This window comes from Pteropus medius, unplaced genomic scaffold (assembly GCF_902729225.1).
Source record: "Pteropus medius unplaced genomic scaffold, Ma_sr-lr_union100, whole genome shotgun sequence".
NCBI classification, from domain to species: Eukaryota; Metazoa; Chordata; class Mammalia; order Chiroptera; family Pteropodidae; genus Pteropus; species Pteropus medius.
The window spans coordinates 2,936,505-2,963,814 of NW_024349225.1; the positions used below are offsets into that span (position 1 = coordinate 2,936,505).

The following is a 27,310-nucleotide window of genomic DNA, read 5'->3' on the forward strand; positions in this document are numbered from 1 at the left end:
ACAACTGAAAAGCATTAAAATGCCTTTAAAATGTTATTACAGTGAACAGTTAGACTTATTTCCAGGGCTGGTAAAGAGGAAAGCTAAAAACACAAACGTTCATCTGGGTAACTATTTGAGTTAGATGTAAGTAATTGCAGTTCTCAAAGCATATGTGTAAATCTAATATGATAAGATTAAAAACATTTCTAATAATATCTAGCACCAAGAAATGCTACAGTATTTCTAATAACATCTAGAACCAGGTGATGCTAATGATTCCATATACACAGATAGAATCATTAGCTAAATATTCGATAGACTGATTTCATACCCGTTTTTAGCAAGTGTATTTAACTAAAGAGGCAAGTGAATTTCGGTGTTGTACTTAAGGCTTAATTATGATGCCTAAATATCAGACTGTGTTTTAAGATATGATATGGAGGCAAGAGAAGGGCAGAAGGCCCCGGATTCAGAGGAGCAGTGATTTCTGGTATTGTTTCCCTCAAGCTGCATGAACAAAGGTTAATCCCTTCATCTCTTGAACCCTGAGTTTTCTCATTTATAAAACTAAGTATCATAGAATTATTAAAAGAATTAAATAAGACAATGTATAAGAATGTTCTTGGCACGTAGTAGTTTTCCTCTAATGAGGTGACAGAGGAAAAATGGTGTGTTTGACCAATTTCTTAGTAATAATTTTCTGTTTGACTCTTTAACATATATCTCTTAGTAATAATTGTCTTCTTTTATTGTAATATTTTTATGTCATCAGTTTCCACTTGACCACCGAGTATCTCTTGACCAAGAAAACAAAAACAAAGCAAAGCTCAAATATGATTGAGAACAAAAATAATTCAGTAGTTTTCATTGTTACATCAACAACCGTTACCTGTGGAAATCAAGTCCATTTAACTTAAGAACTGATATAATTCTTCAAACAACAAACAAACCTATTAATATATATTAATGCTATAGAGATTTTCTACTAAAAGAGGATGGAGTAAGCTCTGTACATGAGTAAGAATATTGTAGAATTCTCCACCAAGCTCTCATTCACCTAGAGGTTTCAGTGTTTTTTAAAAGCCAAATGATTTGAATGCCCTTGCATTTGCCTATGATTTTTTTTCTTCAGCCTAGCTCAGTGATTATTTTACTGTGCATACAATTACTGTGCAGAATTCTGTATATCACCCATTGTGCTTTAGGTAAATTTAAGGGCACTTTCAAAGGTAGTTTTGACTAGATAGAAGAATGGTTTTATCTTTTGAGATGTAAGGATTAATTTGCACTGATCTTTTACAAGCCTGCCTCCCAGTAAAAGAATTTGTTTTCCTTGATGCTCCATGCAAATTAGTTTCAGGGTCAGCGTTTTAAGCCAATCAATCCTTGTCAACTGCAAGTTTGAACACCAACCTCCTATTCTCATACTATCATGGCAGGGAGGGGCTGGAATTACCCTCAACAATGAATCCTTAAGATAGAATGATAGGATGGGAGCCAAGATTCTGTCAACAAATATTGCTATTGTATCTTGGCCCCTGATCAACCAAGGGAGGGACCATGCTTCCCTAATCATGCAAAGCAAGAGTCCTAGAGCATGAAAGTTGGGATCCCTTCTCTTAAAATATGCAATACAGGACTGCTAGATTGTTATGCACAATCCAGGCAGCTCTGGTATCTCTGATGCTGGGCTATTTGCACTGGTTTGTGTGATACCTATTGACTTAGGGTCCTCCATTCTTTATAAGACATGACTCCATTGTATTGAATTCTCATCATCTGTCCGCCCCATCTCACTAAAATCATGACAGATGGAATAGTAAGTATAAATGAAGTTTATGCATTTGTAAATTTTATTTTTTTTTTATTTTGAAGATGAAAATTTCTCCAATTGCTTTCTTTATCTTTTCTAACAGAGTTCAAAAGTCAAGGAAGATTTGACTAAAACCTAACCCTCAGTTTTTCAGTCTGTAGCAAGCACTCTTCTGCCTATGTTGCTATATTATTGAAATCCAGAACTTTTTATATGTCATGTGATTAGAGTCTATTGGATCAAAGCAGCAGAAGCAACAACAATTTTGATTTGAACATCACTCTCCAAGTACTTGTGACAAGCACTTCAAAATATTTTCTTTTTTAATTCCCATAAGTACCTTTTGAAGAAGCTGTTGCTGTTTGTGTTTTATAAGTGAGTAAGCTGATGCTCAGAGAGGCTAAGGGACTTGCTTGTAGAAACATAGCAAAAAGATGATCGATCTTCGAATCAAACCCAAATATGTATGACTCCAAATTCTAAGCTCTAAAAACCTATTTTCTATTACTTTTCTACTCTGGCAGTGAGAGGGATACCCAGATCTGCCACATCATCCCAATCTCTATATCTCTTTGTCCTCAATATTTCCTGAAACTGACTTCATATATAAAAAAAGATGTTTTATTGTTTTCTAAATATTTGAGGTATTGTCTATGTAGTTGCTGACAAAGTGTTTTTTCTTAGAAATGTTATTTCTTAATACTTATGTCATAAAAACTCATTGTCAGTAATAAATGTATTTATAAGTTCATTTACAAAAAGGCATTCCTAGAATATTAGTTTAACATTCCTATACCTTTCTAATGTGTCTGGTTATCTCATTTGAACATTCACTATAACTTTGAAGCAGCAAACAAGAAGATGGCAGAGCATATTGATAGAGGCTAGAAGTGGTAGATGACCACCCCTTTATCCTACTTGAAATATAATTTTTTTTTTTTTTTTGGTTTCGAGATTGTCTTGACAAGTGAGGGGGGTGAAAGAAAAATAACAAAAGCTGATCTGAAAACTTAAATTCAAGATATGGGTAAATAGTTCCACTGACCTCAAGAAACCTTATAGTGTAATTATATTATAGGACATTATAATGGCTGATGTATATGTTGATGATTTTGAGCCATTACATCCCACACAAATACTCTCTTACAATGGTAAGAACACTTTAAATATATTTTAGAAAGCTTAATTATTATTTAGACTGAACCCTGCGTATACCATTTTTTTTTTCCTATACATACATACCTTTTCACTGAAAAGAAGCACCTTATGGCTTCTCTTTGGCATTTCTGAATTGTCAGCATCACTACGCTTGTGCTTTGGGGCCATTATTAAGTAAAATAAGGTGACTTGAACAGGAGCATTGCATTTGGTGACAATTGATCTGATAACTGAGAGAGCTACTCGTGACTAAGGGTTGGGGAGTGTATACAACTGGACGAAGGAATGAGTCACGTCTGGGTGGGCCAGAGCAGGACAGCTTGCAATTTCATCAAGCTTCTCAGAACGGCGCACAATTTAAAACTTACGAATTGTTTATTTTTGGAATTTTCCATTTGATATTTTCAGACCGTGGTTGACCACAGGTGACTGAAACCATGGAAACTGAAACCACGGATAAGGGGTGACTGCTGTATGTTCCTCTCTTCTTAAAGGTGCGAGTGTCTGGGGCTTGGAGTCAGTTCAGGTGAAAAAGAGTCCCAGCACTATGGCCTCAAGCAATATTTTCACCTTCCTTTATCAGAATGTGGTAGCTGCAGATTTATTTTATTTTAATTTAATTTTATTATTTATTTTTTTTCCAAACATGTTTTTCTTTTCCCACTTATTATGGTCAGTGAACACTTATTTTCTTTGGGAACCTTCTTCATGTGGTTAAGTTGAGTCTGACCACACTTTCTCACCACGAAGATGGGCACTTGACCCAGGTCTGCCCAGAGCACCCTGTTCCAGTAATTGATTCAGGTATGGGGCTAGAAACCAAGCCAAAAACCAGAGTCTTCCTCGGGACTTTTTTTCTAGAGTTGTCAGGAAAAAGGCAGTCTTTCTCCCTGTTGGGATTGCTAGATACAAGGATGATGTCAGCCTGGAACATTCATACGCATGAAGAGAGCCTATCGGAGAATAAAGCCAACACAGAGGGAAGCAGAGCTGAGAAACAAAGATGAAGTGTCAGAAATATGAAGATAAACTTTAAACCTCTGGACTCGGCCAGGTCTGAAGGCAACGCTGTAGACTTTCCAATTGTTTGAGCCAACTAAATTCTCTTTTACTTAAAACAGTTTGAGTTAGATTTCTGGCAGTATCACTCCCCAAATTCTTATTCATATATTCCCTAAACCTTGGTTTTCTAATCTGTATAATGGTGATGAGATTCACTACAATATAGAGTAAGATTTAAATTAAAATGATGTATGTCGACTACACAGCACACATTACATCCTCAATAAATGAACTCAGAATTCAACAGCAGACAAGCTCTCAGATTTCTTCCTCACCAGGACCTCTCACTGAGCTTCCTTTCGCCCTGGCTCCCAGCTGATAGCTGTTGTTCTCACCATCTCCTGTCTTCACTTGACTGTGGGGCTGCCCGTTCCCTAGCCGAGTTGGTCAAGAGCAGCCTCGTCTTGCTCTCGGCGAGCAGATGTTCTTGAGAAGAAAAGGTCTCGTCTTGCTGTGCACTGCAATTGTGAAAGAGCTCACCTAGAGAAGACAGCAACTCCCACAAGGATTCTCAAGAAGACCACATTGAAGGCACAGATGAGCCGATTTTGGTCCTGGTTCAGGAACATCTGGAGGAACAGCTGTGGATGACAAGAATGTGTTTATCTCTTTTGTAAAGAAAAGTAGTGAACAGGCAGGGAGTGCAGCACGACGAGAGATTGGTTCCCATCGCCCAAACCTGGGATGGAAAATAATAGAATAAAAACACAGCTTGTTTTTAAATCAAATAGCTTAAAGGGTAACGAGTTGAGCGGGTAGAAAAGAGAACTAAAGTCTTTAAGCCATTAGCCCTTGTGCCTCCCACCTGCTGCTAATATTAGTAGTAAGTATATCTGTATCTGATCTAGAAATTTCCTCCACGGGCAAAACCTCAACTTCTTCCGTATTATTGAAAGGTTAACTCCCTTGGGGTTTTATTTGGGAGATGGTATTATTGATGTCCTGAAAAATTCCCTAAAATTTACTATACTTTCACAAGTCAGTATTTTTTCTTTCTTTCTTTTGGCAAGATTGAAAAGACTGTACTATGATTTTTTTTTTTTTTTCACGAATGGCTTCAACCTTACAAATTTATGATTATGGCTTTGAAAAGAATTTTGTTTTTTGTTTTTTTTTTTAAAGTACCTGCCTCATACTTCCCAAAACTGGGAAAAAATAAAACTTAAGCATTTATGATACTTGGAAAAAAAGGAGACTCGTTGAACTTTTATGGTCTAAACTCTAACTATAATAACCACGTATTTTTTTTTTCTTGTAGCCAGGTTACTGAAGGTTTTTTTTTTTCTTTTTTTCCTCAGATGAAGCTTCAAGGAAATGAAGAATTAGAACCTGATAATAAACTATCTGTAGAGGCATGTTAGACTGGTTTTTATGACACTTTCTAATCCTTTGTTGGGAGATTTTATGAAAAATCAATTTTAGAATACTCATCAATGGTAGTAGGAAGGAAAAATTCAGATTTATTTTTCAGAGAGAGAAAAAGCCTTGCAAAACATATGGGTTTAACTTTATAGGAAACAATTTCTAGACAAACATAGATGAATGATTCAATAGCAGCAGGGCACCCATTTATGTAAATACTGAACTGTGGGACTCAAAAAAACAAATTCAAAGAAAAACATTATTTATCAGCTTGAGTTATTTTCCCCCTCTTAACATTCTAGAAGAACAAACAAATCAACATTAAGGAATGCTTTCAACAAGAAAAACAAGCAGAACCTGGTTTAGTGTTGCTCTTGATAAAAACTTTTTAGTTATTTAGAGATTTTCTCTTAGCTATTCTTCATTTTGATGCGTCCTGTATGTGAAAATAGTCAAACATCAAAATACTATAATGTCCTAATTGCTTTTCCTTTGCAGTATTGCTTGTTGAACTTCTGGTTGACCCAGCATATATGTTGCACCCCCTTATTAGGTGAAAGTAGGTACTAAGTATATACCTGATTTAGAGAATACCTTACCTATCAACATTTAAAGTACCTTAACTGAAAAGTGTCTTTTGTAGAAAGCCACAGTAAAGAAACTTAGCTTGGGATCTTATATTAACTGAATAAGCAAACTTAAGTGGAAATTCAAAATGCTTTTCTGAGTAATCTTGATCTGAAACATTTTCACCTAAAATAGTCAGGAAATGGACAGAGAATAATTTTTGTCTTTTGTTTTGTCACTGTAACTTTCTTCACTTAATACTTAGTGTAGCCAAAATCCATGCAAATGTAGCTGTTCTGAGAGAGTCACAGGACAGACTCCAGGCAACTGTTAGATAAATGTTCAGCCACCCACATCTTACCAAGCAGAGGACGGGGCCATTGGCTTCGTCCCTTTGTGGCCAATCCTTTTCAGACTCTTCCTCTTAAGGTACTTTTGCTTACATATGAAGAAGTTCATTGCAAGGTTGTGATGGGGGCAACTTTTACATATAGAAACAAAACTATCTACATATTCCTAAATAGCATCATTGACTGTCAGGCTAATGCATTTAGATTATTGGGTGGCTGAAGTTAATTTGAATTTATATTTGAATGCCCCTCTATACATGTCCATTAGGGCTAAAGATTTTATTTAAATGGAATTGTTATTTTTATTCTTGTAAGTAGTTATAAGTACATCTAAAAATTTCAGTGAATTGTAATAGTGAATTGTAATTATAATAATTTCTCAAAAACATTTAATGTGCATTGATAAGTAACCCATGTTGAAAACTATTTCTCAATAAAATTTACATTAAAATAATTTCTCAATAAAACTATCACTTTCAGTGTCTAGATAAGAGATCTAATAGATCAAATTTTTAGGTTAAAGGCTTATATAACTTAAAATTTCTCAAAAACAGATAATTGTGTATGTGTGTGTATGTGTACACCCAACTTTAGAAAAAATAAGTATTCGAATTGACTTAGTTTTATACTACTTTTATGATTATTTTTATAATAAACCTTTACAACATTTAATACGCAATCATTTATCTGCTATTAGGAATCCTAATAATAGACGTTGTAAGCTATTTGAAAATTCATTACAAATGGGGTTTTGTAAACCGTTAGAGTAACCTTTGGCAAGTGAGATTAGCTATCTATTTTTTACTTGTATGACAAAAATAATTAGCAACTTTCCACAAATAGCTAGTTTTAAAAAAGTATTTTAGTAGATATGATTATGTATACAGTTTAAAATATTGTGTAAACATTACAACAGTGAAAAAAAATTTTAAATCACTTTATTTACCTGAAATCCTTTTCCTCAATAAATCAAGCTATTTTCATATTATCTGAACTTTCTTCTAATCCTTATCTATGTGTTTGCAACATTTTCAATAATATAACATAACATTTGTAAGGTATATGATACACTGTTAGTCATACTTAAAATACTCTTATTGTTGCCTATACCACTGGCTGTTGTGTTTCAGCTTTGGTTGCTTTAATCTGTGCTTTTTGGATATCTGCATTTCTAACCATGGAAAAAATAAAGGTGGGTCTTGGAGTATTATAAAATTGAAAGATATTGAAACCACCTATTCTTTTTTGTAACTTAAACAGTGTGTTTTCTGTTTATAAAGATAAAATGTAGTATGGTAAACCGAAAGTTAGATGACAGCAAGAAATGTAATTTCTGTTCTTACGAGTGTCTGATAGTAATGAGTCTAACCCAGACGTGAAATTATGCTGATGTATTGTCGTCCTGGCTGCTCTGATACACGCTGAGGGATTTTATCATGTCAGTCGTCTGCCTTTTGACTTTTTGTTCCATAGGGAATTAAACAAAGAAGAGAACACTCAACAGATACATGCTCCGCTCCTAACTTTAGTATCCATGGAACTCAAACATATGCAATTATTAGCTCTTTCTTCATCTCACCTAATAACTCTTTTTTGAATGTAGTAAGCACTGTATCAAATACTTCCTATGTTTTTACCTTAAATTCTTACGAGCCTATAGTGTAAGCCTCATTTTGCGGGTGAAGAAACTGAGACTCCCAGAGGTTGAGAACTCATGCAAAGTCACCTCTTTGATGGAGCAATGCCATAGAGCCAGGATTTGAATCCAGGAAGATTCTACAGCAGGTACATGTAGCCACTAAAATGTCCTCAACCTAAGAATGAAAAATTTGAGAACCTCACAATTATTGCTCTCATTGTCCAGGGATTTAAATGTCAATATCAAGACCAATAGTCTGGTGAGAGCATTTCTGAGCCTGTCTTAGAGATATCTCATTTCTCTTAATGTTACAGTTTTGTGGATTTTAGAAACAATATACTGTGGAACCACCATGCATATAATGAATCATGACATGGTCCTTCAGCATCTGCTCGAAGGATTGGGTTCCTCTTTCTTGGGGTGCTTTGGATATGTTTTTGGGAAAATAGGTCCAAATATGGTTCCTTGTCCTCTATGTAGATGATTTAAAGATTTATGAGACAGAAAAGAAGACAGTTCAAATGCTACTTTCTTCATGTTACTGTCCAGCCACTATTTCAGCATATTTAGACTTTGCTACAAATGATGGAGCTGGCTCAATACAGCGAAGTTCCCAGAACCTGTGTTCTATGACATGTCTAGTACCAGGAGTCTGGAGTGGCAGGGAAGGACATGTAGATCATACCCCCCAGGGAGAATTGATAATGGTTAAATCATTATATGCAGCTTCTCTAGAGTCTAGAACCATTTAAGGAAACATTTTGGCTCAGCCTCTTGTAAAGTCAGTGAAGAAGAAAACAATTCATCTCTAACACTGAGAATGCTGGAGTATGACTATAACTATTCCTATGGAGAGACATACCACAAAAGAATTTACTCTCCATGGATAAAGTCCTCTTTAACTAAGGACTAGAATTGGCATGATGTATTAGCATTGCCTGGGCAATTTGTACTTCAAATTTTGTTATCTATATTGTATTCCTTCTTTGCAATATTAATCTGGTAAGTTCATCTTTTATGGCTGTAAAAGAGGTGTCATCCAATTCTGTTAAGGCTCTTGAACTCTCTGTAGACAACATAATCAACTGGAAAAGCTATCAAAATTATGAGTCAGCTGTCCTTCTCAAGTGGAAGTATTTCAAGAAATAACTAGTGAAAGCATGTTCAAGATGTGTTTGCTAGATAGAAATGGAATACAGTTAGCTAGAAATAAGAACACCAGTTTTTAAAAAATATCTTCATGATAGTCTGCATTTGTGTATTTTTCATTTCTACTTTGGTTAATCAGTCTACTTGGTTCTGTTAATGTAATTTTAAAATGCATCTAACTAAAGGGGTCATAATAGTTACACCAGAACTGTCTGCCCCTTCGTGTCTCTAGCAACAGAGAATGGCATGCTTTAACATTTTAAGTTATTTAATTGCTAACTAATGAGAAAGGTTTAGAAGTAATATAGATTTTATAGTACAATTTATAGTCCAAATTACACTGTACATAATTATGGTACATATTTTTCAATAACTTATAAAGAATGTGAACACCCTGTGTAAAAGAAAATAAGATAAAGGTACTAAATTAACCTCTTGTGGAGAAACTTCATTAGGAAAAAATCTGAAAATTTATTATATGATTCGTTAAAGATTTATTCAATATTTACTATGAATTGTCAATTTGATTTACTCTCTAGAGGGACATGACACTAGATTATGCAATAGAGGAGTAGGGGCTAGTAAAAATTAAGATTATAATAAATATTGTATTTCTCTTAAATAGCTTATCATTTTAGATCGGTGATTGAAATATCAGCTGTTTTATAAAAGCTGATATCACCAACTATAAGTGTGACACATGTTTCATAATAATCTTGCATTTAACTTGTCAACAATCTCTTCTCTAGTGTTTTTAATGACTGGTAGCAGAGGTGTGTGAAACTACATAGAAGGTAAGATAATATGTTCCTTCACTAATATGTTCAGCTTTAGACGGTTCTTGAACTGGGTTAGGTTGAGTAGGAAGCAAGCAAATATGAAAATAAATTGTTTAATTTCTTAGATACTCTGAAGCAAAGACTATATTTCTCTCTCTCTCTCTCTCTCTTTCTCTTTCTCTCTCTTCCCTGCTTCCCTCCCTCCCTCCCTCTCTCTCTCTCCTCTTCTCTTCCTCTCTTTCCTACTCTCTCTGGTTCTTACTTTTCCCTCTATCACTGTAATTGAGTAATCCATATTTTGTTATATGAAAAGGTATATAGTTATGTCTATATGGCTTCGAGGCAGACATGTTCACTGTTAACATTTCATTTCTCTTTATGTTCCTTCTAATTTAGACCTAAAGCTTTGACTTAGCTATAGGAAACTTTCATCTGTAAAAAAAGAAATAATTTTTTCTTCCCTCCATGTCCATGTTTGAAGATTAAAATAAATATATTGTGTACTGTAGGCAAAAATTAACAGAATGACTATGGGCAAATTGTTTAACCACTCTTGGTCTGAGTTTTGTTTGTTTGTTTGTTTAGTTGAAGCAGTTGTGTCAGGTGACTGACGCCCTTTCCCCTGCACTCACATTTCCACTCGTTTTCTTTTAGTTCTGTGGATAAATCAAGTTCTTTTCTGCTTCGGAGCCTTTGCACTTTTTCTTCTTTCTGCCTGGGTAATTTTCCTTCCATCATGTCTAAGACTGACTCCTTCTCATCCTCCCCGTCACACTTTGTCACCTCTTTAAGAGGCCTTCCTGGAGCATCCTATCTAATATAATTCCATTCCCTATTAGTATTTATAGCAGCCTTCATTATCCTTTTTTATTGCACTAATTATGACATAATTATTTTAATGATTTTATATTTTATTTTATTTTTTGTAGACCGTCTTTTATTTTATTTTTTGCGGACCGTCTTCCTGAGGCTGATACTATTAGATGCCACCTAATATCCATTACTACTTCTTTCTTATTAAGAAACTTGATATCCTTCAGAGCACCGTCAGTCCAGGTAAATAAAAATGCTCACTTCCCTAGGCTGTGATGTGATACATATCTGCTCAATGAGTCATAAGCTGATGGTTTCTGGGGAGGCTCTTGCTTACCTGATGCAGACATCCTCCTACTTCTAGAACTCCTCTATATTTCCTACATAAAATGTAGATATTATGTCTGGAGACTCAGCAGCAATTTTGTAATCATGAGTATGAGAGCCACTGACTAAAGCTGAGGGAAGAGCACGAGGAAAGAGTCTGGGTGCTTGACAACAGCTGCTCTAAAGGTTTCAGCGGTACCAAGCCTGGGCGAACTCACTCTAAATCATCTGCTAATCTTAAACCCCATATGCTTAAGCCATTAATTTCTAGTTTTCTATTATTTGACTGTTTAGCGCATTCCTCACGGTTTGATTTCCTTCTTGAATGCAACTGGACAAGGACAGCAAACATGTCCATCTTATAGCCCCAGCATCTTGTAAAGTGCCGGACATAGAATAAGCTCTTATTTTGCTATTTGTTAATTTAAATCTAGATGTGGAAGCACAAAAACATCTATACATCTATAAAAAAACCAAGCACACTGCAGGGAAGAATATTTTCAACATACCTGACAGAAATAATGTTAATGCCTTTAAAATATGAAGGTGTGTATAAATTGATAAGAAAACCATCATGACACCAACAGATAAATGGGACAAATATACAAAACGGCATTCACTTGAGGTAAGAAGATTAATAAACCATCTGTTGTCTCTATCATAATAGTTGTGTGATCAATTAGGAGGTAGCTATTCTCTAATTACATTCAAGCAAGTATTCTGGCATTTGCTTAGGTAGACACTACAAGCAGGAAATCTGGACAATTCAGAATTCAGTCCTGATTTCAAACCATTCTAACTCAAAAATCACTTACATTGCATCAGAAAATGTTTCCTACGGTGTTGATTGGCTTTGATGTAAACATACCTATGAAGTTGGAAAATATAGAAAGAGATGGGAGAAAGGAAAGTAGCTAAGTGGAATGACTGAATTGCTAATTCTGTGATGTATGATTGAAACAAATAATTATCCAAATGACTCTCTGTAGGATTCAATTTCGAAAGTAATCAGCTCAACTATTTCCTTCCTCTAAATAGTCTTTTCCTGTTTTGTGTGAGATCTGGTTGAGCTGAGACTGAGGTTTTATATTTTGTTTTGTTGTATTGTGTTGTGCTGAATTGTGTTCTCTGTATTGTATTGTATAGTACTGTATTTCATCACTTGAACTCCTGTTCTGTCTACACAGTCAAATTAAATGGCCTTGATAGAACTGATAAATCCTGTCTGTGGAACAATTGAATACAAATAGCTGTCATTTATTAAATGTCTATCAGGTACCCAACTTCTATTGTGGATCATCTCAGTTAATTCTCACAATAGTTTTGGAAGCTAAATATTATTTCACGTTATTATTTCACATATCATAGGTAAAGAGTCAAAGGTTTAAAGCGTTAAGCTCTGACCTGTGAAGAGGGACGCTGGCCTATTTGGTTCAAAAGACCATGCTGTTTGCATCACAAAAGCAGCTTTTTTTAAAAAAAATTTTTTTCTTCTTTTGAGACTTAGCTTGCCTGTACAGATGTGATTTTAGCTTCTTATTAAAGACAAGGGTAAAGGAGAGTTATTAACACATGTATGGCATTCGCAGATCTTAGAATCTCTGATTTAGGAAAGAATTGTAATGATGCCACTCAGTATTCCACCTACCTCTGGTAAAAGGAAGATTAGAAGATTGGAAAATTTGACATGACTTTGATGTGTTAAATGCTAAATAGTGCTGCACAGGATAAAAATTCTTTGGAAGAAGACCGTGAGTATAACTACTTTTGCAGGTGTTTTAGAGCAAAAATCTGTTCACTTAGTGGTTCCACATTTTTGAGAAGGACGTAACTAGGAAAAATTTTAGTGTTTTTTTTCCAAGGAAGGAACATGAAAATGCCAGAAATTTAGAGGTTATTATTTTGATCAAGCGTTTATGTTACTCATTGTGATGGCAAAATCAATTTATACTTTATAGAATCATTTGTCAAAAGCTTAGAAATATGGCACGTTGATAATTACAGCAAAAGCAATTACATTTGGTTTCTTGATTAAGAAGAGAGAAAATGAGTATTACCCATTAATTAACAAAGTTATGAAGAATCTCAATTCAAATATGCACTTATTTTCTTGATGAATACAAGGTGATTTGATATTTGTAAAATCTCATTAAAGTTTCGGTAAGGAAGTTCAAACTTTCTCAGTGTCAAAGGAAGAAAAAGTGAAGCATCATTGGTAACTCGTGCAGTGAAACGCATAGGTAAAAAATTCAGGTTTCCAAGAAGGAAAGTGTTGACCTATCAGGAAACGTGAAACTACTGGGAAACTACTGAGTTAGAATGGTTTGAAATCAGGTTAGAAATGGTTAGAAATGGTTAGAAATCTTTAACATAATTTTGGCATACAGCTTTGTACTTGGCTATAATCCAAATTAAAAATCTGTGTTTAACTAGTTGACCACTAAGGTCAAGGTATGAGTCATACGACAGCTTGATCCAGACCTTTTGTGAGGTCCTGCTAGCCTTTGAGAGTTCCCTTAGCATCTGAGTTGACACAGAGAAGAATTAAACATCCTGGGACTGAGTGGGGGAGAGAGTCCCCTCCAAAATAAGGCTCATTTCTTTTAAAATCAGATTACTTTCCATTAAGCATGAGCGTTCTTTTAGAAACTTTTTGTGTGGGCTGTAGTTCATTTTCATTACTGTGTTTCCCGCCCCTCTCACCGCCCCCACCCCCACCACTTGGGACAATTCATTAGAAAATCCACCAAATTTATTTGAAGTAACCAATTAATCCTTTGAGATGCAACAATGGATATGCAAATTGTATCACATTAAGAGTCTCAGGAGGAATGAATTAAATTGAAAATACACAGCCTTTCGGAAATTAAAAAGTATATTGTTTTACTGTCACAGATTATCAAAATCCGTGAGATTTTTCTTCTGTGGTTCATTTTATTATCTCCTTGCCTTGAAATACCAAAACAAATGACCGTGCCTGTCTTAAATGCATTACATCAGGATACTAATAGGATATTAAACATGATAGTTATATTGATGAAAGACCTGGTGTGGCAAATAACAGTCTACATAAAAATATGAATTCAGAACAGAATAATTACATCAAAAAGTAAATAATTATCATTGCCATTTCCTTCTTAGCAATGCTCACAGAGAAATAAAAGACTAAGAGATCATCTTGAAAACATGACCAAATGGGCAACATCTTTCCTCACGCATGCGTGTTCTGTGGTACAAGTAGGTTTTGCATGGTTTTTCTTGATGACTGGATAATGTTAGGGAGATATGAATATTGTCAATAAAATACCCTTAAAATAGTACTCGACACCCTGCTTTTGCTTTCTATATGTAACTTACTCTTCTCACGGCTTAGCATGTCACAGCAGCTCTGTGAAATAGAAACTGTCATAACTGTCTTACAGGAGAGGCACCAGAGAATCAAGGGACTGACCTGAGGCTGCCCAGAGCTGAGTCCAAAGATTTAATGCTGGAGACCACGTTTTTCATCACTGTGCCATCTCCGAGAAAGGTGATAGAAAATATCATTGGCGTTTTTCTGAGGTTACATGCTAAGTCGTTAGAAAATTAGAGAGATAATTATTGGTGTTTAGAAATTGTCGTCGTGTTTACTTCTTGCTGTTGTTATTCAAAATATGCAATAAGAAATATGCAATAAGAATGAATGCACTGGCACCTTGTGTTCCCATTGATCACAGGAAGCTTTAAATGTACTGTCTTATTATTTTAGCTTAAATTTTCTCAATATGAGATTGGAAGAAGCCGCATTTGTCCTTATAGTGTAAATGAACAATATTGAGATGGCTATGTAGATATTGGTAGTGGATATTTGTAAGAAAATTGAATTAATTATCAAAATTATTTTGGGAAACAGTTATTTTCTACAGAACTGCCCAGTACTAGATTCATTCTTTCTCTCTGTATACCTACCATTTTTATTCATTATTATCATTATCATCGTTATCATCATCACCCCTCTCTTTTTCTCAAAAGATTTGAGACTTTTCGGACTCTATGCTTCAGGTGAAGGCAATTTTGACCTAAAGTATTAATTAATACAACTAACAAGTGATTATTGAGAATGCATTCCACAATTATAATATATACAATTATATATACATATACACAATTATAAAGCATATACACAATTATAATCATATACAATTATATATGTGTATGTGTATATACACAATTATCATATATGCAACTACAATCCAAGGACTTCTGAGATAAGTCTTCTTAAAAGTACAAAATTATATAGACGTTCATAGACTACAATCCAAGGACTTCTGAGATAAGTCTTCTTAAAAGTACAAAATTATATAGACGTTCATAGGTTATTTCCATGTGGGACCTGGGGTTCTGTAGGAGAGGAATCTGAGGGTTAGCATTAAGAAAGGGGCTTTCGAATTGAGTTTTGCGAGGAGAATAAATTGTGTGTGTTCATGTTAATCTATGTTATGTAACAGCTTTGCCAAATTTTCTTTTAAAAATGGAATAGTTTTCTGTGAAAAATAATGTGCTAGACAGTCAGTATAGCATGGCTTAGACTGCAGCTTTGCCCCTTAGTCACTATGTGATCTTGGCCAAGTGACTATGCTTCTCTTTCCTCCCCTGTAAAATGGGGATGATGGTACTATTTGCCTCATAGGATTATTCTGAAGATTAAGTGAATTAATATGGGCAAAACAATCACAACCACACTTAGCACTATGTAGAAGTTAGCTACTAGGATTGTTATTTGACTGGGAATGGTAAATGCTAATCAGTGATATGCATTAGGATGTACAGTTATTAAGACAAGAAACATTTTGTATGCTTCAGAAATAGGAGGGAGGGCAAAAACCATGACATGAGCTGAAGATATGACAAAGGTACACATACAGAAAAACACAGGGCTTGTTTTAATGCAACGTTTCCATTGCATTTTGTTTGGAGGAAAGTGTGTTTTTAGTTTGGACTTTAAATAAGCGTTGTATCTTGTTTATCATAAGACATATTTACAGCTCAGATAAAAGAGATAAAGATTCTGAGGACTCATCCATTAAATGTTGAATTCTCCACTTTGCCTTAGTCTTACATTCCTGATAAGACTGTAAGAGCAAACATATTGTTCCCAATATTGCCTACACGAAGTACTAGAGATAAAACGGAGTAGAACCCATTGAAAATTAATTGGTCCTTCAAGAGGATTAAAAGTAATCATTTCCTTCTGCCCCATGTGTTCATGTAGCAAAGTGGCATTTTATCCTTGGTCTTTCCAGAGAATAAAAACTCGTATCGACAGTATATAACTGATTTCTGTAGGAAACTTCTCTTTAGCAGTTATCTATAACTGTGATCACTTAGCCCATCCAATCCTGTTAACCCAGTGAAGAGAAAGTCCCTCATTTCCAGTCTCGCATTCCCAAAGGCGGTTGATTTATTTTTGTAGGGCTGCTCATATTTTTATAGTAAAAAGCCGCATGAAAGTCTTGTCTAAATGCATTCAGGTGCATGCTAATTGATTTTCCTCCTTCTGTTGAAATTTGCACAACAAGGGAAACAGCTGGAGACAGTTTATTAACTAGTCAGAAATCCGAGTTTGGGAGATACTTGGAAAAGAACCGAAGGGGAAACTAGCATGATCTGAAAGAAGAGTGTTCTTCCTGACAATGAGATATGATGTTTACCCATTCGCCCATTGACCACCTCCTCTACAGAGCTTCAGAAGTAGACCGGAAATTAAATTAAATGTCTTTTGCACGATGCTCATGCTCCGGAATGGTAGATGTATGTTTCTTTTGGTATTTGATACTTGATGGCTGATATTGCTATAGTATATATTTCAGAACTCTCTGTTTCAAACAACAGTCACTCAACTCAAAATAGTTTAAGCAAAAAAGAGAATTTATTGACTCATTTAACTGAGAATTTCACAGATGGTTCTGACTTCAGGCAGGGCAGGAACTCAAGTCATGTTCTGGGTCTGTCTTGCTGCATCTCGTAATCCGCCCCCCTTGTGAGGTCTGGGTACACTTTCTCTCTGGCTTTTCCTATGTAACATGAAAGATGGCCCTCACATTTCCAAGCTCAAATCCTTAAGGCTTAAGATCTAAAAAAAGGCAGCCCCTCTCCCTAAAATACATATATCGATTCTGACGGAAGACCCTGATTGGGCTTGCTTATGTCAAGGATCCTCTCTTATATGATAAAAATCTTCTCAAACGTTAACATATTTACATATCATACATAGTACTTGATGAATTTGTTAAAATGCACTTTCTAATGAATTCACTTTTACATTTGTTATATGGATAACTTAACTCCCAGGGCCAGGAATTAATAAAATGTGATTTATACCAAGAAAGGAGAGAAGTAATAATGAGATAAGTGGAAATCAAGAATTGAAGGAAGCTGTTACTTAAAGAAAAGGTGCACAAAAATTAGGTAACCAATTTACCTGGGTAATAAATTTAAACTCAGATAAAACAGCAATGATGTTCATTCTATTTAGAATGAACCAAGAGGAAAACTGGGCATCTCAGATTCATTACTTAGTTTTATCCAAATGATAATTATAATAATTTACATTATGAAAGTGCACATGATAACATTACATTTTCATAACAATTCTGGCAGGGAACTTATTTGTAATTCTCTACTATCAAATGCATCTAGGTCTCTTCATTCTGAGCTAAGATTGTCAACTTGCTGGGCTTATCTCTGAGGACCAGTACTGTGGCAGGCTCAGGTCCTCAGCTTACTCCTGTCTAGTGAGAGAAGCCAGGTAACCGTGGCTGGTTTAAAACTGTGCTAAAATGGCTCTTTGATTCCCCAGGTCTGGCTTAGCTTTATCTTTTGATCTTTTTTACTGGCTATCGATTGCAGAGACTAGATATCTTGGTTCTGGTAATGGCCGTAAACCTGGGCCAGTGTCTTTTGCTATTGGTTTTACTGGATAAAGTTTCTATCCTATGAGTCTGTATCTGACAGTATCTGGAAAATAACTCCTTGAGTCAGCTTTGTCTCAGTTGCTTTTTCTGATTCCTTTTATTATTTTTTTAATTAAAAATTTTTTAATCTGTTAGTCCTGAGATTGGTCACACTTGTTTTGATTCCAGATTCAACACATCCTTGATTCATAATAATATTAATGATAATAATTATGATGAAAAGTAAGGTTTATTGAGTATTCTAGGCAGTATTATATGTACTGTATATACATAATCATAGTTAATTTTCCTAATAAATTTAAATATGCACTACGATTCTCCTCATTTTATAGATGGGAGCATCAAATCGCAAAGAAAAGAATTAATTTGTCCAAGTTCGCAGTGGTTGAAAGTAATAGAACCAGGACTTGGAGCCAGGTAGCTGGTTCTAGAGCTCTCTAATATTGAGAAAAATATGCTAGCTAGTATTTTAATATTAATGACAATAATGCTAATTGTTTATTATGTATCATACTACCTTTCCATAATAATAATGAAGATGATAAGCATAATATAGAACTTCCCGGTTTACAAAATAACTGCTTTATTTCCAGAATAGCAGCTCTCACTTGGAGTCTGGTTAAAATTTGGGGGTTGGCATGGTGGGCAGCAGAATCAAAGACATGTGTAGACTTGAGACCAGCTGATTAACAGGGTAATTATTTAGAGGAGACATTGAGTGCCCCGTGGGGGAAGATTAGAGAAGGAGGTAGAAGCTTTGTCTCTAAACTGTCAGACTATGCTCAGCAAAAGAAAACCGTTGAGTAAATACATCCTTTTTTTAGTGAACATTTGTTGTCATTCGAGTAACTCGTCAACATTTTTTTCAGTCGACAGGAATATTGCCACTGAGAGAAGTTCTGAGATGTGCAATTTTCTAATTTTTTGCATGTCCAGGGTGTTTCTGTACTCTGCATTGATTGGCATCCAGGGCCACTGTCCTGTTGAATCGCCTCTTCATCTAGTTCCATCCAGGCCATTCCCCAGGACTATTTGATTAGAATTCCCTATGGTTCCAGGCATAGGTATATTTCAAGGGCTGCCCAAATGATTCTGGTGGGAAGCTTTGGTTGAGAACCACCACAATAGAATCTTAGAACTGAAGGACTTTGGCAAAAACTCAGAGAGATGAAGTGACCTGTCATACACAGTCACTGGCAGAGTGGATGATAGAGCTCACTTCTTTTTTCACTGTTTTTGTCTCCTGTTTGATGCTATTGGTATTTCTAAGAACAAATCAGAGTAGCTCTCATTACTCCTCTGTTTGCCCTTTGCCTTGTTAAGTGGCTTGAAAATAGGAGAGCTGGCAACTGAACCCAACGTCCATGTGACCGTGAATGTCACTCCTTCCACTTCACTTCAGAAAAGATTCTGGTTCTTGGATATTGATCATCCTTCTGTGATCGTCCTGTTGCCCTCTCTGTGAGTTCTTCCTCTATTCTAGTTAACCTTCTCCGAATGTGATTCTTTTCCCCCATCATCTTTGTTAAATAACTCACTTTTTCAACATAAATTTAGAACCCAAGGTAGGAGGAAGTCTATTTAGAATATTTTTTCTCTGATTCTGATAACCACATGGCCTACTCAGAATCTGTATTGTCTGCACCATATTACGCGCAGTATTTTTCATTAGATGGATTTTTACAGTAAGTTTTTCTTTTACTTTCCATCTGAACACAAATTAAAAGGAAAGTGGAGACATGCCTTGTGAGATATTTTTTACTTCCACACACTAGGTATTGATAGAACATATTTGATCAGGAAGATCTGCCATGGGCCAAGAAAGAGAGAACACATGTCTTTGGGACATAGGATCCTTTTCAACTCTAAGACTTAGTTACTCTGGTCTCTGCCTTAATCCAAGGGAATGAAAAGCCAAAACCTTCCAAGACTCAGTTGGCTGCAGATCTAAAGGGGCAGGAAACCCCTAGAATTTATTAATATCAGGTGTACAGAGATGTCCATTAGTTGTGTTTACTCTGGTACACAATTGTCCATAAACTCTTGGAAGTGGATTATTACAACCCCGAAATCTGACATTTAAGTAACAAAGAAGAGATATCCTCCTTCCACGATTCAATATAGCATTGGAAATGAGTAAGAATAAAACGGGAATAAATAAAAATCTGATCATATACCTAAGATTTCATATTAAGGCATATAAATTAGCATATAGAATACTGAAGATATCTTTAAAGTCACATTTTAAAAAACATTAAAAGAAATGGACAAAATCATGGTTAAATTAGAACCCACCGAAACTATCTTTCAAGAATGAAAGCAAAATAAAGATAGTTCTAGTTAAACAAAATCCGGCAGAGTTTGCCTCAAGTAGATTCTCTTTAAAGGAAGTACTTTGAGCAAAAGAAAAATGTTCCTAAAGATTTAAAATGCAGGAAAGAATGGAGAGCAAAAAATTGGTAAACCGATTGGTCACTCTAAAAGAATATCGAAAGTATAATCCAGTAACAATAATGTTTAATTTCTTGGATTCAAAAAAGGATAATATTGAAGTTGAACAATGTGAAAATAATTCAAGGATTCTTAAAGCCAATATTTTGTTAAAATAAGTATGCAGATTAGGTTGTGGGGGTAATGCTAAAAGAATAGAAATATAGAGCATAACTTCTAAGCTACAGAGGGAAGAAAAGGAATATAAAAATCTCATTCAATTGAAAAAATGTCAAGAAGGAGGAGAGAAAATAGTTAAAAGGTAAGCACAAAATGATATTGTAGAAACAAATCTATACATGTCAGTCATTTTTAATATAAATGGACTAACTCTCCACTTAAGAAGTAAAAATTGTCAGCTCTACATAAAAAAATAAAATTCATTTCTTTGAAAGAGTTGCACCTAACTGTATGGATACAGGAAAGTTGAAACAGTAGAAAAAGATCCGCAGGTGAATATTAAGACTCTCTACAAAGCTATAGCAATCAATATAATCTGGTCACGGTGCAGCGCATGTCCAATAAGCATGTCACCCAAGCTCTTCCAGCGAGTGGCATTCATTCCAGTCTCGAATTCTGAAGCTAGTGACAAAAGGCAAAAGGGCCGTGGTGTCGGCGATGAAAGTGTTTGCAGTAACATCACGTTCAAGAGAAACAAGTATACTGCGTGGTAGTGACAGTGGTCATTTCCTCTTCAGACCAGTTCTTCAGTGTCATTTTAGATGTTTTTCCTGGAAGATTACCTGGAGCTAGGAATTCTGTGAGCAATCCTATATCCTTAAGCAAACAAATACCCACCCGCTATGATTTTTCACTAAGAGTTAGATTCTATTTCTTGCGACTGAGAATCCTGACTGATCCAAAATGTGCTTTTCTAAAAAGAGGAAGAAGAGAAAATATCAAGAGGCACTTGACCTAGGATTGCTAATTGGGACCCTGTTCTTCTGATCTTTCCTGAGAGACGGGGCCCAGTTTCTGAATTCTCCCACTTTGCAATGATTCCAACTCCATTTTCCCGGAAAATGAGAAAAAGCAGGATCTATGTTCAGATAGGTATCAAATTTAGAAATAAATAGAGGCAAGAAATAATTGTTTAATCTAAGGCGAACTTCCCTTTTCAGAAGTTCATGAAGATGATTCCAAAAGCAACCGCATCTAAGGAGGATTGGTAAATGAGATGGATTACTTTAGTATTTTAAAAGTGATATTCGGTTTGTTTAGAGAGTTTTTAAATTTCACCTTATTATTTTTTTCCCTGAAATTGAGTCCTGTTTTTGCACCTCCACCCAGTATTAGAATTTTAAAAATAGATATTTATGTAACTCTTTGTTCCTGCCTTCTGGGTGGACGGTAAGGATCAGGAAAGCATCGGGAAGTACTTGTCTCATTCACTCCCATATTCCCGGTGCTAGCACATTATAAGTCATTAATAAAAAATATTCTAAGTCAAATGAAAAAAAAAAGAATGAATGGGATATGGTAAATGCAATATATATATGTGTGATACACACACACACACACACACACACACAATTACTATACTGCTGACAACTTTCTTTCAATTTGTTTCCTTTTTCTCCTGAAATGGCAAAATTGGAGACCTGCTAGATCCTTTGACGGGGAGACATTTGTAGTATTAGTTCTGCTCAATACAAAAAATATCTGAAAAATCAGTTAGTAAAATGATAATTTTAGTCTGAGTGATTTTAAATGTAATGCCGCAAAAAGCACTCTAAAATTCAATGTGTTTGACATGATCGATTAGGAATGAAGAAGTACATATTCTATTTTTACATCTCCAAACCAACTAAATAACTTGATTTACAGACAAGATTAAAGGTTGCATTCAAATTAAATTGTTTCCACAATTAAATAAAATTGAATGGCCTTAAAACGTCTAGAGATTTTACATCTCAAATAGGCCCTCTCCTAGGATTTTCTTTCAGAAAGTCCATTAAATCTTCCATATTTGAACAGCAGATTAATCTCCAGAGGTTTTTTCTAGACATCTCACTGGCAGTATCTGCTCTAATGAACTTGCTTTTCCTTAGAAATCATTCTTTTTCAGTCTTTAAATAAAATGTCCACTTCCTTCCAGGACCTTCTTAATTAAACAGTTTATCTGCCCAGACAGTGCTTATTTCTTCCTCTTCTAGATTAATAGTTATTTGGAATTTTTACTCGAAAGCACTTCTTGGTATTTATGAGAAAATTGAAAATTAAATAAAATCTGCAGTGGACCTCCATGATTGACACCGTACTTTGCTGGCATTGAAAAAAAAATGTGTGTGGCGGTGGGGGGTGATGGTGACAGTGAGCGAGGTGGGTTAACCTCTGTTGAATATCCGTGTAGACGGGCTGTCTTTCACGTGGCCCCTCTAGGTTTGATCTCCTTATTCTGGGTTCCTTCTTCAAGGTTACAACCCACTTTTTTTCATACTTCCAGCCCCTACCTGAATGAATGGCTCTCAGCCCTCCCTGCAAGCCAGAGGCATCAGGGGGCTTCTCCGTTCTTCTCAACTCGTTATGATGACATAATAACGAAGTACTAGGTGGCATAACCAACAGAAATTAATTTTCTCACAATTCGGAGGCTAGAAATCTGAGTCTAGGTGTCAGCAGGGTTGATTTCTTTGGAGGTCTTTCTCCTTGGCTCGTACATAGCCGTCTTCTCCCTTTTTCTTCATGTCGTCTTTCCTCTGGCTTGTCTGTGTCCTAATCTCCTCTTCTTATAAGGACACCAGTCGTATTAGATTAAGGCTCACCTTAATACCATATCGAACTTTAATTACCTCCATAAAGACCCTGTCTCCAGATACAATCCCATTCTGAGGTACTGGGGGTTAGGACTTCAACTTATGAATTTGGGGGTGATACAACACAGTGCACAACTCTCTATATCTTGCGTCTTTAGATTTCAAGAGCCTATTTGTGAGTTGTAAACAATCAGAATCTTTGTTTCTCCTTCTCTCTTTTTATCCTAGAAAAATACTAATTTTCCTCAAGGAGATGATTGAATAATAAGATTATGTATAAAGAAAAGCACACAGATTACTATTTTAAGACAATATTTCACAGCATCTACACTTTGCCAGGAACTGTGCTGAGCACTTGCTAAAATCATTGTCATAGGCACCAGTGGTGTCAGTTTATGCCAGAGGAAGCAGACCCGCAGAGAGTTCAGGTCAGGTGCATGCGGATTAGTAGTGGCAACAGGACTGGAAGGCAAGAATGTCTTTGTCTCTAAAATCCAAGCTCTAATGGTAAAGGTGACTGTTTTCAATTTAAACTGAGCAAAACTATGCCAGTGGGTTTATATACTATCATTCATTCATACTTCTTATAGTTAACTGAAGAAGAATGTTGAAAGAGCGAAATAGTGGCCTGCTCTGGAATTGGCAGAGCCATACTGGAGTCAGTGGCGGGGTCCTCTTATTGCATAGGGTATGCAGTGAAGAGTTGGTGAACCTCATGTTTCTGCCCTGTGTTTCCAAGGCCTTCGGCAGGGCAGGGTAGGAGACAAAGTCTCTCTCCTATGCTGATTGGACCGGAGCCCAGGCTATCAGAGATCTAGGTGTTAGACTACTCTTGTGAGATGAGGGCCAGTCACTTCGCAACCCAAAGTCACTCTGTGCCACTTGTTTATAGTACTCCGTACAACACAATACCAATAAATGACAGAGCCAGTAGATGTATTAAGCTATTGGGATAGGAAAGAATTTCAATGGATGTAGAATTTTTTTCCACATTTAAGGGATATTTTCCTCTGCAGAAAGGAAAATAACCAGTCTAATAATTTTGATGATTATAATGATAATGACAATGAAATGGTGGAAATCATTACCGTGTGCGATGGTTTGGGCAGTGCATATAATTCTATTAGTGAGCAAAAAAAATGATCTTGACAAACCAATCGAAATGGAATAAATCACAAAATTAATTAAATCTATTTGTCATCATTTCTGGTGTATTTTATTTTTAGGTTTTATTTCTAATGAAATAAAAAAATAAGTTGATTTATAGCACAGTAAGCTAGTTAAGTGAACTCCAAGTCATATAAATTACTTTGACTTTTGGAATAATGCAGAAAATAACTGTTGCCACTTTATTATTATCTTATTAATAATTTTAACCAAGAGGTTGGGAAGAACATATTAATGCAATGATTATTTGCTAGACCAAAGGCTTCAGAGAGACGACTATAAAATGAGAGTAAAAAGAATCACGTAGGGTGAAATGGGGAGAATGTGGGAACAATCTGAGCCTGAGGGTTCTGACAGGAGCTTAAGGTTCAGGAACTATTAAGGAGATTGAAGATTTAGGCTTATGTAACAACAGGAAAGGAGAGGGGTGTATATGGAGGAATAAGACGTGTTCATCTCCAATATAGATGAATTAGATTGGCTTTAAATTGCAGGTTTTAAAGAATTTTTCCAACTTTAAAGTTGCAAAATCCAGATGAAGATTAATAAAAGAGGATCATTCATTAATTCATTTAACCAATGTTCGCTGAGTATCTCTTAGGTACATGGCAACTGTTTAGGCATTGGACATGCATCAGTAAATAAGACAGTCATTGGCCTCATTTATCTTATAATATTGTAGAAACTATATAATCTTCTTGCATATCCTAATGAATAGAAGAGAAGCCTTCAATTAGATGGTTACTTTTGAAATATGAGAGCTTAAATCTAGAAGGCAATTTGTCCTGTTTTCCAAGGTTTGCTGCTATTTTTGAAGTGTGGAAGAGGAGAACCGTCTTCTCTAATCCTCCCATCGACTGTGGGTAGCATTCCACTCCGCCAGGCTCAAAATTTCAGAAAGTATCTTTTTGTTTGTATTTATTTATTTATTGTATTTATTGTATTTATTTATCGTGTTTATTTTTTTTATTGTATTTACTTTTAATTAATTAATTAACTTTTTATGGTGACATTGGTTAACGAAATCCAATGTTTAAGTTGTACACTTTAACAGTAAGGCATATATATATTGACACTGTATGTTCACCTCTCATAGTTAGATTTCTTTCTGTCACCACATATTTGACCCCCTTTACCCTATGTACCTCCCTCTTCCTCACTACCTTCTGGTAACCACTAGTCTATAGTCCATGTCCATGAGTCTCTATTTGTTTGTCCTATTCATTTGCTGCTTTTAGGTTTATATCCCACATATAAGTGATATCATGTGATATCATGTGATTCTCAACTTTTTCTGTCTGGCTTATTTTGCTTAGCATGATTATCTCGAGGTCCATCCATGTTGTCGCAAATGGCAGAAAGTTTTTAAAAAGAGCTCACTTGGGTTACAGAACATCAGAGTTAGGACTAGTACCTTGCCTTGTGCGCTGGTTAGGTAGAATGTCCAGTTCTTATGCACCTGAGGCCCAGTGGGCTGGAGGGAAGGAGCAGAGGGCTGAGAAAGGAAAGAACAGAGAGGAACAGGTGTCCAAGTCCAGAGAGAGGGAAATGACCAAAGAAGAGAGGGCTGTGCTTAGGCACGTGGGCGGAGGGGGTGTGCTTTGCGAACAGATGAGTATTCGTTGTTAATTTGCCTGTGACGTTTGACGCTTGGCAAAATGATGATGCTCATTTTTAAGTGACTGTCCAAATTCCCAATTTTAAGGAGGTGTCTTTTGGCAAGATGTCCACCTAGAGTTTATCCAGCCATAGTTCTTGGGAGGCTGTGGTGCCTGTCTCTGCCTGAGCACTGATGTCCACGGCTGGGCCTTCTTAATGCTCACTTGTAGAGTGAATCTAACTCAGGTCCTACAACCAAGTCATTCTGCTCAGGGAGAATGAATCTGCCCTCACCTTGCTTTTTTACAATTAAACAAGTACCTTCTTTGTCTCTTGTGACCAAACCTCTACTTTTAACAGGGGTCTTGGTCCTAATACTTATCGAGTACCTCAATTCCTTTGATCTTAGCTTGCTCCTGAGACTCTGTTGTCCTCTCTTCTTAGAACCAGAGTTCCCATGACTGGCCATTAACACATCCCACTGGGTCCCCCTGATGCTCACTGCATCTCGGCCGTGGTTTGTTATCTGCTGGAAGCCCCTGACTTCCTCTGCTGTCTCACCGATAGACAGTGCTTTCCATATTTCTGCCCTTGTTTGGTAAAGAGGGATTTGGGGAATAATCCTGAACTCATCAGAGCCCTTCCCCCTTTTATATTCAATTTGTAAAGATGCTAATTGTGGTTCAGTGGGCTTATGGAGATATTTAACTATGATTAATGATTACTGTGTGTATAAACCATAAAGTTGGAAGCTATTTGTGTTGGTTGAATAATAGGTTTGCTAAGTTTATCTTATAGAACTGTATAAGATCATAGAAGAGAAAAATGCTAGTTGAAGATGTTGAGCATAAATTGGAAGATGATCAAGTATCTTTAATGGTTAGAACCACCTGTTCAAGGCAGATAGACTGAAAAGATGGGGGCAAGTGCGTACCTGATGCTCACCGTGGACACAGGGTCTGATTACGGTACCCACAGGCTGACCTATGGCTCTTAGAATAATGAGTAAATATTTTGAGAAAACCTCTTTCAGATGGAACAGCTCCAGTGTCTGTTCCCACTTGGATTTGTGTGAGGAGAAAGTCATTCCTTCCCTGTCTGCGTGGCTTGACACTCTGCTCTCCTGGGAAGTTCTGCCACCCTCAGAGGCCTCTAACCTTCCACAGTTTGAAAGAAAATAAACTTTATTTTGTGCTCCAGGTAATTTGAGGTGGAAGGAAGAAGACAAAGTTTTCAGCACTTCTTCCTTCTGCTCCCCTAAATAACCTTGAGACCAAACTCTCCTTTTGAAAGAAAAAAGAACTTTAATTAGAGTTTTGAACTGTAAATCGAACTCACTTTGCT

The 27,310-nt window shown here is 36.0% G+C and overlaps 1 long non-coding RNA gene across 1 annotated transcript; it reads left to right on the plus strand.

Annotated features, from left to right (window-relative positions):
• The first annotated feature begins 11,439 nt into the window (after positions 1–11,439).
• On the plus strand, positions 11,440–16,923 carry LOC120617545 (uncharacterized). Its single transcript, XR_005656950.1, has 3 exons — positions 11,440–11,626; positions 14,424–14,530; positions 16,560–16,923. It is a non-coding gene; the product is annotated as an uncharacterized LOC120617545 (long non-coding RNA).
• Positions 16,924–27,310: the final 10,387 nt, after the last annotated feature.